Source organism: Pleurodeles waltl, chromosome 3_1, assembly GCF_031143425.1.
Source record: "Pleurodeles waltl isolate 20211129_DDA chromosome 3_1, aPleWal1.hap1.20221129, whole genome shotgun sequence".
Classification (NCBI taxonomy): domain Eukaryota; kingdom Metazoa; phylum Chordata; class Amphibia; order Caudata; family Salamandridae; genus Pleurodeles; species Pleurodeles waltl.
The window spans coordinates 1,969,712,602-1,969,725,219 of record NC_090440.1 but is presented as its reverse complement, the minus strand read 5'-3'; the positions used below and the strand labels follow the sequence as shown (position 1 = coordinate 1,969,725,219).

Genomic DNA, 12,618 nt, shown 5'->3' with positions numbered 1-12,618 from the left:
TTTACTGGGGCTACCCCAGAGTCAGAGTGTGAACCATCAGCTAATCTGTCACCTGATGTGCCAGCTAAGGCCTTATCATTTTCTATGAGCATATTAACTAACAATTCTCTAGAGGGATTCTTCCCTAACCCTAAACCTCTATCAATGCAGAGACTCCTTACACCTTTCCAGTTAAGGTGGTCATAAGCTGTGCTGGCCAGATCCAGAGTTTGACCTGTACCAGACATGATAGAAAAGGGTTTAAGGGACAGAAAAAGAAAGAAAAAGTTTCAGAACTTTTTAAGGGAACAGAAAAAAACTTTTTCAACTTTTAAGAAACTTTTTGAAAGTTTAGAGGTACTTTTCAGCACTTAGCAATAGAGTAAGAGAAGAAAAGCAAAACCTTTTGGTTAGGTGTACATACACTGAACTTGTTTTGTATATTTTTCTCTTATGAAAAGTACAAAATGACAAAGTGGTAAGTAGTTGCAAGTACTTATCCCACCGCTGCACAACCAATGTAGGAGGCTGGCCTGTTTTGTAGTGGTACCAAGGGGTACTTACACTCTGCACCAGGTCCAGTTATCCCTTATTAGTGTAGAAGAGGTGTCTAGCAGCTTAGGCTGATAGAAAAGGTAGCTTAGCAGAGCAGCTTAGGCTGAACTAGGAGACGTGGGAAGCTCCTACTATACCACTGGTGTCATATGCACAATATCATAAGAAAACACAATACACAAATATACTAAAAATAAAGGTACTTTATTTTTATGACAATATGCCAAAAGTATCTCAGTGAGTACCCTCAGTATGAGGATAGCAAATATACACAAGATATATGTACACAATACCAAAAATATGCAATAATAGCAAAAGGATGTAATGCAAGCAATGTACAGTCACAATAGATTGCAATGAGAGCACATAGGTATAGGGGCAACATAAACCATATACTCCAAAAGTGGAATGCGAATAACGTATGGACCCCAAACCTATGTGAGCTTGTAGAGGGTCGCTGGGACTGTAAGAAAACAGTGAGGGTTAGAAAAATAGCCCACCTCAAGACCCTGAAAAGTAGGTGTAAAGTGCACCTAAGTTCCCCAGAGAGCACAGAAGTCGTGATAGGGGAATTCTGCAAGGAAGACCAACACCAGCAATGCAACAACAATGGATTTCCAGACGAGAGAACCTGTGGAACAAGGGGACCAAGTCCAAGAGTCACACTCAAGTCGGGAGTGGGCAGATGCCCAGGAAATGCCAGCTGTGGGTGCAAAGAAGCTGCCACCGGATGGTAGAAGCTGTGGATTCTGCAAGAACGAAGAGGACTAGGAACTTCCCCTTTGGAGGATGGATGTTCCACATCGTGAAGAAGCTTGCAGAGGTGTTTCCGTGCAGAAAGACTGCAAACAAGCCTTGCTAGCTGCAAGGGTCGCGGTTAGGGTTTTTGGATGCTGCTGTGGCCCAGGAGGGACCAGGATGTCGCCAATTGCGTGAGGAGAAAGAGGGGGCGCCCAGCAAGACAAGGAGCCCACTCAGAAGCAAGCAGCACCTCCAGAAGTGCCGGAACAGGCACTACGAAGAGGAGTGAACTGGAGCTCACCCGAAGTCACAAAGGAAGGTCCCACGACGCCGGAGGACAACTCAGGAGGTCGTGCACTGCAGGTTAGAGTGTCGGGGACCCAGGCTTGGCTGTGCACAAAGGAAATCCTGGAAGAGTGCACAGGAGCCGGAGCAGATGCAAATCACGCGGTACCCAGCAATGCAGTCTAGCGTGGGGAGGCAAGGACTTACCTCCACCAAACTTGGACTGAAGAGTCACTGGACTGTGGGAGTCACTTGGACAGAATTGCTGAGTTCCAGGGACCACGCTCGTCGTGCTGAGAGGGGACCCAGAGGACCGGTGATGCAGTCTTTTGGTAGCTGCAGTTGCAGGGGGAAGATTCCGTCAACCCACAGGAGATTTCTTCTGAGCTTCTAGTGCAGAGAGGAGGCAGACTACCCCCACAGCATGCACCACCAGGAAAGCAGTCGAGAAGGCGGCTGAATCAGCGATACAAGGTTGCAGTAGTCATCTTTGCTACTTTGTTGCGGTTTTGCAGGCGTCCAGAGCAGTCAGCGGTCGATTCCTTGGCAGAAGGTGAAGAGAGAGATGCAGAGGAACTCTGATGAGCTCTTGCATTCGTTATCTAAAGAATTCCCCAAAGCAGAGACCCTAAATAGCCAGAAAAGGTGGTTTGGCTACCTAGGAAGGAGGATAGGCTGGCAACACAGGTAAGAGCCTATAAGGAGTCTCTGACGTCACCTGCTGGCACTGGCCACTCAGAGCAGTCCAGTGTGCCAGCAGCACCTCTGTTTCCAAAATGGCAGAGGTCTGGAGCACACTGGAGGAGCTCTGGGCACCTCCCAGGGGAGGTGCAGGTCAGGGGAGTGGTCACTCCCCTTTCCTTTGTCCAGTTTCGCACCAGAGCAGGGCTGGGGGATCCCTGAACCGGTGTAGACTGGCTTATGCAGAGATGGGCACCATCTGTGCCCATCAAAGCATTTCCAGAGGCTGGGGGAGGCTACTCCTCCCCAGCCCTGACACCTTTTTCCAAAGGGAGAGGGTGTAACACCCTCTCTCTTAGGAAGTCCTTTGTTCTGCCTTCCTGGGCCAAGCCTGGCTGGACCCCAGGAGGGCAGAAACCTGTCTGAGGGGTTGGCAGCAGCTGCAGTGAAACCCCGGGAAAGGTAGTTTGGCAGTACCCGGATCTGTGCTAGAGACTCGGGGGATCATGGAATTGTCTCCCCAATGCCAGAATGGCATTGGGGTGACAATTCCATGATCTTAGACATGTTACATGGCCATGTTCGGAGTTACCATTGTGACGCTGTACATAGGTAGTGACCTATGTACAGTGCACGCGTGTAATGGTGTCCCCGCACTCACAAAGTCCGGGGAATGTGCCCTGAACAATGTGGGGGTACCTTGGCTAGTGCCAGGGTGCCCACACACTAAGTAACTTAGCACCCAACCTTTACCAGGTAAAGGTTAGACATATAGGTGACTTATAAGTTACTTAAGTGCAGTGGTAAATGGTTGTGAAATAACGTGGACGTTATTTCACTCAGGCTGCAGTGGCAGGCCTGTGTGAGAATTGTCAGAGCTCCCTATGGGTGGCAAAAGAAATGCTGCAGCACATAGGGATCTCCTGGAACCCCAATACCCTGGGTACCTCAGTACCATATACTAGGGAATTATAAGGGTGTTCCAGTATGCCAATGTGAATTGGTGAAATTGGTCACTAGCCTGTTAGTGACAATTTGTACAGAGAGAGCATAACCACTGAGGTTCTGGTTAGCAGAGCCTCAGTGAGACAGTTAGGCATCACACAGGGAACACATACATATAGGTCACAAACTTATGAGCACTGGGGTCCTGGCTAGCAGGGTCCCAGTGACACATAACAAACATACTGAAAACATAGGGTTTTCACTATGAGCACTGGGCCCTGGCTAGCAGGATCCCAGTGAGACAGTGAAAACACCCTGACATACACTCACAAACAGGCCAAAAGTGGGGGTAACAAGGCTAGAAAGAGGCTACTTTCTCACAGTAAGCAATTTATTTAACAGGTATTGTGCTGGTTTTCAAAATGACATTTTATTTCTTTTGAGAGTGCTTCTTCTGTATTGACGAGAGCTGATGTAAAATTGTAGTCCTTCTTCTATTTTTGCAAAATGTCCCGGTTTTTGGTTCTCAAGATCTGGTCACCCTAGCAATGAGAGAGCCAGGGGCATAGCTTGAGGGGTGTGTGTGGGGTGTTACACCCCCCCTCATAAATGTATTTTCTGATAAATAGTTGGGTACAGGTGCTTTCAGTGGGGTATTGTGAAGTGTCTGTCGGATTTCACCAGGGATGTTTACAGACCTGCCAACTCACATGGTGGCACAGCATATTGCCTCCCCACACATGGTCTCCTGGTGAGGAGCCAATATCACACAGTGGCTGAAAATGTTTCAGCTCCTTTTTGGAGGCTTTTATCTTCTGATGACCATTAATGGGTGTTAAAAATACCCCAGGGAATGGGCAGCAGCCTCTCAGCAGCTTTTGTTTGTTTTGTTTTTTGAGGAGGAGGTTTGGGGCCAGGGTGGTGACAAATGTGCCGCTTGAGGCCATGCTCCTTCCTCACAATGTGAGGTTTTTTGGTGAAGTTGACAGGTCTGTGTTTACACACACACACACACACACACACCGTACACTCTCTCCCTTTCTGTTTGAAAATCCTATTTTATATAATATTGTCTTTTCTCCCATTTAACACTCATTCCTCTCCCTTTCCACTGCCCCTTAGGCCCCTCTCATGCACCCTGCTTGTTGTACAATGTATCTTTACATTATATACCAGTGTGATTGTTGTAAAAATCTGAACACACCCACACACCAGTCTTACTGACCAGGCTACGCCCATGGAGAGAACGAAGCTTCAAGTAAGTGAGCACTAAAATGGTGGACAGGAACCTATGAAGAAAGAGCAGTGTCGAACAAGACAGACACAGCAGTAACCAGTTGAGTAAGAACCTGGCATATTGCAGGAACAAATACCTGGACAGAATGCATGTTGTGACTTTCTGACGGGACACATTTCCAGCCAGTTAATTTATTCATATGACAATCACAGCCACGGCACTAGCGCCAGTTCAAATAACCTTTGGAGTTAAGGAAAACTTACCAAGTGTGCCTCTGCTCGTCCTTGCTGCCCCCTTCACAGTACGCCCCTTCTTTCCTCCCCCACTCGCCCCTCCCCCCCCCCCCCCCCAATCGCAGTCACAGGCTGAGCAGCGTAAACCGCGCCATTACTGACGTTCTAATTTGTCTGCCTGCCTCGCGCCAAAGCCCATAAATCTCGCTTTGATGAGGCGGTAAGATCGTCGGGTACTAAAACAGAGATGCCTCGCGCCACAGAGCGGGCGCTGCTTACAAGGCTCAGGCACCTCATGTCCCCACTCCACCCGTCATCTGTGCCAGTCGGGTACGATGGGCAGAGTGAGCCATGCGGTTCACCTACAGAGCTTCATTTTGATCAACATCTGGAAGGAGTCGCAGATGCAAGAGGACTGCAGCATTTCGGTTTCTGGTCAACTGCAAGTCAGCTTTCTTAGTGGACTGGAGATGGGCGTTGCCCAGTGCGAAGCCTATTAACTAAAGCAGGTGTGTCCAAAGTAGGCACAGAAGGGGTGGATCAATGTCAGGTTGAACACTAGCTGACTTATAATTACATTTATTGTATGTAAATTCAACCTAAGTGGATATCCAGAAAATCTGGCAAAGAGCTGCACCCTTTGAACCTATGTCCGATTACAGTGGCCTTGAAATCATTTTCTTTTAAAAATGAAAGCCTGTCACTCTCAATGTTTTGGCTTCTTTGGTTGGATTTGTGCTTGTTTTGGTGTTTTCTATGGCGCTGTCAAGTCGCCTTATGGTTGCTTCAGACACTCCATATACAGACCTGCTGAACACATTACCAGAAGGCGAATGCAAATGGAAAGGGTATAAGTTGGTTGTAAACTGAAGGCATGTATCACAGTGTACTTATATGCACTACCTGTGGATTCTCCAAGAAGATCACAAGACCAACAGCAATATTCCCTATAATTATTATTGTTATTGTCTATGTATGGAAACTGAAACTTTACGTGCACATGTTTCCCAGTCACAATATTGTGCAACCAAGTGATCAATTTAGGTATTATGTGAAGCAGAGTGAGGAAGCTACACCTTTCTAGGGAGGGTTTTGAGATCTCATCAATTTTGTCATATTAACTAGTACAAAATGGATCTTTTCCAAAAATTTCTAAACAATTTTCTCTTGCCACTTCAAATCTTTTATGGCTGGGATTTCCTTTCTAATAGTCTGTTTAAATGATTGAAATACCCAGTGCATTTAGTTAGGTCAAAAAGTCGGAGGAGACTTTAAAAGCGCCATTTGGATGACCAAGTAAACATATATGACCCAGAATCACACCAGTGAATTCCTTCTCTTCCACGTCCTCATGGTCCTTGGTCTTCTTGGTCATTGTCTTCCTGGCTGTGCTCCTACTGATCCAAGTTCTCCTAGCTCTTTTCCTACTGGTTGTGGTCTTCTTGATCCCTATAGTCCTGGTATTTATCATCCTATTCATGTTCCTGATGGTGTCCTGGAGCTCTGCGTCCTCTTCTTTATGGTCCTCCCTCCCCCTCTCCCGGTTCAGGTCCTTCTCCCTTTCTTGGCCCTTCTGCTCTACGTCCTCCTGCTCACCCTGATTTGGACTTGCTGATCCTTGTCATCATAACCTTGCTATTCATTGCCTAGTCCTTTTGGTCCTGGACCATCTGGTGGTCCTGTTGTTCTGTTTCTTCCTCCTTCTAGTCATCCTCATTCTGGTCCTTCTCTTGGTCTCTCTGGCCCAAGCTATGCTGAATTGGTTTCTGGTTTTCCCCATGATCAGGTTCCTGACACTCTTGCCCTACTTACACTACAGAAACCATGGAACGCCTTTTATCATGAGCAACACCCTCTGTCAGACCTGGCTCTTTAGCAGAACTTTGCATGTTGGAATTATTAAGCACATGCGTGTGATGTTAAAAACATTCATTCTATTCCTGGTCCTCTTGGTTCTTGGTCTTCTTGGTCTTTGTCTTCCTGGCTGTGCTCCTCCTGGTCCTAGTTCTCCTAGCCCTTGTCATACTGGTTGTGGTCTTCTTGAGCCCTTTAGTCTTGGTTCTCATCATCTTGTTCCTGTTCCGCATCATGGTCCTAGGCCTCCGAGTCCTCTTCTTCATGGTCCTCCCTTTACTGGGTAAGATCCTTTTCCCTTTCAGGTTTTCCCAGTGGTAGGGTTCCCGGCCTTGCTGTTCTACTTTCAATACAGAGACCAAGTACTGCCTCTTGTCATGAGTGACACATACTGTCAGTCCTAGCTTCTTAGCAAAACTTTACAAGCTGGAATTATTGAGCATATACCTGTGATTGTTAGAAAACAAAACTACAAAGTGCACATTACAATATGCTAGTCTTTAAAAAGCTAGGAATGGCGGATGGTATCACACATTTCACACTTGATTTGGGTAGGTACACGTCTCAGCAAAACCTTTTGAAAGAAGAGTGCTGAAATTTCAGACCCAGGTATTCCCTCTACAATGCAGCAAGGGCATCCCAAACATGACAAAGTAGTAATGATACCTCACAGCTAGCAAGTTTCCCAGTTACAATTGTAAATATCTCATCTAATCCAGGTTTTGTTATGCCCTCTGGAGCTTGTAGTCCAGTTTGTTACATTAGAACATAAGGAATACAAGTCCCAGAATAAGAACCCCATATAGTTTTGTAGGAAAGAAAAATTAACACAACTGAAAGGTATTCTCAAAACAACATTGCTCTGTAAAACAATATATCACACAAGTTTTGTAAAAGAAAGTTATGCGCTTAATTGAGAGCAGCCCTTAAATTTGTATTTTCTACGTCTGGTACTTTACAAGCACTATATTCTTGAAAAGGCATGTGCCTTTTTTGCACACAATATCAATCAAAAAATAAGACTATAGTTTCCAAAAGTCCACCGATTTTTTAAAGGACTTTTTTTAAAAGGCGAAAGTTCAGCTATAGGCACATTGATTGCTGAGAGGCATCTGTGGACTAGTTTTAGAAAAGTTTGACATAGCTGTAAGACTGATGGAGCACAGCCAGGTTTTGCACAGGAAGTTGACGTCACTTGAGATGGATACAAGGATTGCACTGAGTTTACAATATATTGTTCATATCAGGATACAACAAGGGAAGCCAAACTCATTAGTAAGAATAAAATAACAAACTTTGCTGTAGAGAAACGTTAAAGACCTTTAAATTAATTGATGTAGTGGTTGAACCAAGAAATACTTCACCACAGAATGATTTAAGCAGATTTCTTACCTTACAGTCACTACTCAGGCACTTCACTGGCACTTATCGTAACTCTTGCATCAGGGGAAACTGAGATTGTTTGATGTGAAGTCAGGACATGGAAGTACCAGAGAGTTGGCACTAAATGGTGCTGTGACCTTCTTTGCAAGGAACAAGAGATACCAGCCTGCATCAAAATATTGTAGTATTTCTCAGTAAGGTTCAATGTTGTCCAAAGAGAAAACATAGTTTTTTCTCTGAAACAAAAAAAAAAGAAAAGCACTTCCAGAAAAAAGATACACTTGCAGCACGATATTTGGAATCAGCAGTCACTGAGTGATCAGTGATGAGGGGCCATGCTGAAGCAGCCTGGAACACATATGCAAAGCTCAGCTTCTTTTTCTGTTGCAGCTTTATGTAATGCAAACTCAGACTAAGCACATTACATGAGAACCAGCTATATATCACAAGGTCAGGTTCATTTTTTAGGTTGAGCGTAAGTGTACGACCTCTTGTATACTTTTAAGTATACTTGCTCTGTGGGCTTAATTTGTTAATTTCAGTATTATTTAAAAATTCTTGCTTGCTAGTGGTCAGTCATGCCTCTTTGTCCCACCTTTTTCTCTTTGGGAGCAGGGACCAACTGCTGTATAATTACGCTTTGTTGTGTTTATCTGTTCTTTGGGGGACTTTTATTTCTTTGTTTCCTGCTGGTGTTTTACATGAGTCTAACAGGCATTGTGGGCTTCCCCCATTGAAATAATACAAACAAGAGAAACAGCCAAGAGAAGTGTTCACATTCCACCTATAATTTGTTTTCTGTAAAGTAAATATTGCACCACGTTCGTCCTTTTATCAACTTCTTGGGCATGAATGACGGAATGCCAATGGCCGGACCAGATGGTTTGGAACTGTGGCAGCCGTCCTTTTTTTTCCGGGTTTATATAGACCCGATGGCATTGGGGCGTTTTACATGAGCCCAGTTATGGATACAAGGACACATTCCTTTTTGGTAGGCGTAGGGAGACTAAGTGATTTGCTCACAATCACAGGATGTGGAGCCAACGCCGAGGCTCGAACCTGGCTCCCCAGCTCCAAAGTCAGCAGCTCTGGCCATTACGCCACATCCTCAAGAAGTTCTGGGTAATATAGTAGGTCTGGTCCAAATCCAGACAGAGCAATGAAAACAGGAATCTACAGTCTAACACACATTGTGGGCTCCATTCAGCAGTCATTTCAAGTGCTGAACTGCTCCCTGGACAAGCATGGCAATGGATTTCTTGGCTGGCTGTGCAGGAAGCAAGAGCTTTTCTGCAGAGTTGTGAATGCGTCTCTCTCCTATTGGCAGTAAAAGCAGGCATTTATGAACTATTCTGGAGGCATGTCAGCATTTGCAGAGTTCGGGGCTCTGTACATATTCTGACACACTCATAATGTACATCTGTTTTCTTTGATTTTATATAAAGAATAAATGGTGTGACAACAAGGAGCTCACTGAGCCCTGTGCAACAGGCACGATAAGTTATTTAATATTCCGATATATGTTATACACAATCCTCACAGGGGCAGCAGTTCATTCTTGTTTGGGAAGACCCTAGACCATGGTCGCCGAGTTAGGCAAATAAATATTTTTTAAGAAAGAGACCATGAGATTCGCAACTCCCTCTTAAAACATTTCAGTATTGTATTGAGTTGTATGTATATTTTTATTAGTTTATAGCACGTTGGACATTGTGTATTTGCAATAAGCCACCTTTATTTTACTGCTTATCACAGTGGTGTAAATGTTATGCTTACATTGCTGATGAATGTTGTCCCCATGCTACTTTTTGGGCAGCTTTCTTTTTTTTGTGCAAAATGGATAAGTATATGGGCAGGCTCCAGGCCATGAAGGGTGGAGGTATACTTGGCTATCCAGTAGCAACGTGATTGCTGTAGGTAGTGGAAGGCAGTTAAGAATCCTTAGGAAACAAATCCAGCATTGAAATGTTCACATTTCATGTTGTTGCTCGATTGCTTTTTATATATAAAAGCAAATATACATTCACATTTGCAGTAAAATCTGGAGAGAAAAAACAAGTTTCACTTTTTGAAGCAGTGGTGTTATATTGCTGTTCAGGACTGCTTCTAGGCCCCCACTTGTCTGCCAAATACATGAACACAGTTGTTATGCAGTTATCCATCTTGCAAAAATTACAGTGATATCTACACATTGGTAAATTTAATAGGGAGTGGGTGATAATCATCCAGCTACATGACCAACAATAGGTTCCAACTTCTGAATTTAAGTGATAGGCCTTCTTCCACAGCACCACCCAGTTTGCTGATACTCTAAAAGATGTATTTCCTTCATTTTATACATGGTAAGAAGAGGATGCTGTTCATGTGCCAACTCCTGAAAGATAGCTTTTCTGCTTTTGATAAGCTGACATACCTCTTTGGGGTGTTTTCCAGAGTGCCACCCATGTCAGACTCTTGCAAAAGGCTGCAAAGCTGCCACCTACCTCACCAATCCACTGCATACAGATTTGAGTCTCCATTCACCTTGCCACCATTGATGGTTGCATTCACAACTCATGTTTGTATTACTAACCACTTGGCAACAGATGCGTTGGAGGAAGAAGATAAATGGAAGTGCTTTAGTTATATGCAAGGCCACTGGAATTATGTGGCATGAAAGGATCAAGTTTTGAGGCAGGGTAGACCAAGTTATGTGGCAAGAAAAGTCCAATTAGGCATATACAACACCAATAGCTCTAACTCTCGCAGATGTGAGACCTATTGCATTGCAAATGTTTGTTTATTTTTTAGGCACAGGAGATCAAATAGTTTGCCCAGGATCACATGATATTGAGCCGAAACCGGTAATTGACCTGGTTCCTCGTTCCAAAGTCGTCATCTCTGGGGTAACGACACATCCTCTGCCTGATCAAGATGCTGAAGGAAACGAGCCTTGTGGAATAATGCAACAAAATAACAATGGAAAGACTTGATGGATAGTCAGTCCATTCTCCCTTTATCTGCACTTTCCACAGATTAAGAAAATACCATCAGGCCCGCAAGCAGTCCTTTCACCACTTATCTGCAGTATCACAGAGATCAGAACAACCATCAAGCCCATTCACCACTTATATGTACTCCCTACAGATTTATAAAGATTACTAGACCAACAATCAGTCTGTTCAGCACTTTCAGGCACATCTCGTTAATTCACAAAGAAGATCACCAGAATGACATCAAGTCCATTCACCAATTATATACCCTACCTATGGATTCATAAAAAAGATCACCAGACCCGCAGTTTGTCCATTCAACACTTATATAGACTACCTGTGGATTCATAAAAAAGATCACCAGACCCACAGTCAGTTCACTCAACGCTTATGTGCGCTTCCTGCAGTTTCATAAAGAAGGTCGCCAGAACCACTGTCAGCCCACTCAACACTTATAAGCGCATCCTGCGGACTAAAAGAGAAGATCACCTGATCACAGTCAGTCAATTCACCACTTAAATGTACTTCCTACAGATTCATAGAGAAGATCACCAGACACACAGTCAGTCCACTCACCACTTACATGGACCACTTATGTGCACTTCCCACAGATTAAAAAGGGATCCTCAGACCCACAATAGGGCCACTTTTTGTAATTTTGTAATGGAGATCACCAGACTAACAGACCAATTACTGGCCATTGCGGTTGACAAGTAAAGATCCAGTCTAGTGTCTGGTATTAGCCCAGCTGTCCATCAACTCCTATTTCTTTTTATAAAATGAAAGCCATTTGAATTTGTTTGTTTGCTTGTCACCTTTCTTATATATAGTGTTTTTCCACTTACTGTGTTCAGAACTTCTTCTTGTCAATGGAGGATTATTCTGGGTGGGATTGATCTCAGGCCTCCCAACCCCTCTACAAGGTGGACCATGTCCTTCCAGCTGCTACAATTTAGGCCGGCACTAGTGATCTTAAATTGTGTGGATAGAGCACAGAGCATTCCAATGCATGAAAGGTCCGTAGCTGCTGCTGTTGTCTCCATGGACCAAATCATATTTAAGCACAACGGAAAATGGTGAAGACCAACCAGAAGAAGAGGAAATTAGCAGAGAAGCCATCTCTTTAAACCTTTCCTGAAGGTAACTAGAAACTGTATTTTTTCACAAGTGGAAATAGAGATGATTCCACAGTTGATGGCTTAACATAAGAAACTGCGATCCCACCCTACTTACTGTTGGTTCTACAAACTGTCAGCAAATAAAAATCCCTAAAACACAGTGAGCGATCTGGTGGTACCAACAATTCTTGGTGTTTCAGAACTGATTTCCATCCTTTCTGAGGCTATGAGCCCAACTTGTGGGTCTGACTCCATGACCTCAGCTGACCTGAGTATATCATTACTTCTTGAAGATCCAGAGAATGTGGATCAACACATCCAAACTGTGCCCCACACCCAAGTAATACTATGATCACTTTCATGCTATTTGTAAAAACTGGACTACGTTAGATGAGGTGGCCATGAGTACTCTGTTAATATGAACCAAAAGGACCATTTGAGTATGTATTCCAATATGTGTGCCTTACACGCACCTCACATCCAGCACCCCTCACTGGGATCTCGCCCATACATCGGACCAGCATTTTTCCTGAGCTAATGTACTTCTTACTTCAATATCGCTCGTGTTTCACTTTACAGTCCAATTTCTAAGTATTTCCAAGCATCATTACACTCTCTCGTGCCTACAACTAGTA

General features: G+C 44.2%; 1 protein-coding gene and 1 long non-coding RNA gene across 2 annotated transcripts in view; one reads left to right on the top strand and one right to left on the bottom strand.

The window, feature by feature from the left end:
* The window catches only part of LOC138283494 (uncharacterized), a 125,323-nt gene extending 120,584 nt beyond the window's left edge, over nucleotides 1-4,739 (bottom strand). Inside the window, exon 1 of the long non-coding RNA XR_011201273.1 lies at nucleotides 4,687-4,739. This is a non-coding gene — a long non-coding RNA (uncharacterized lncRNA). The remainder of the gene's footprint in view (nucleotides 1-4,686) is intronic.
* The window catches only part of LOC138285869 (LHFPL tetraspan subfamily member 7 protein-like), a 712,276-nt gene that overhangs the window by 178,908 nt on the left and 520,750 nt on the right, over nucleotides 1-12,618 (top strand). The window lies entirely within an intron of this gene.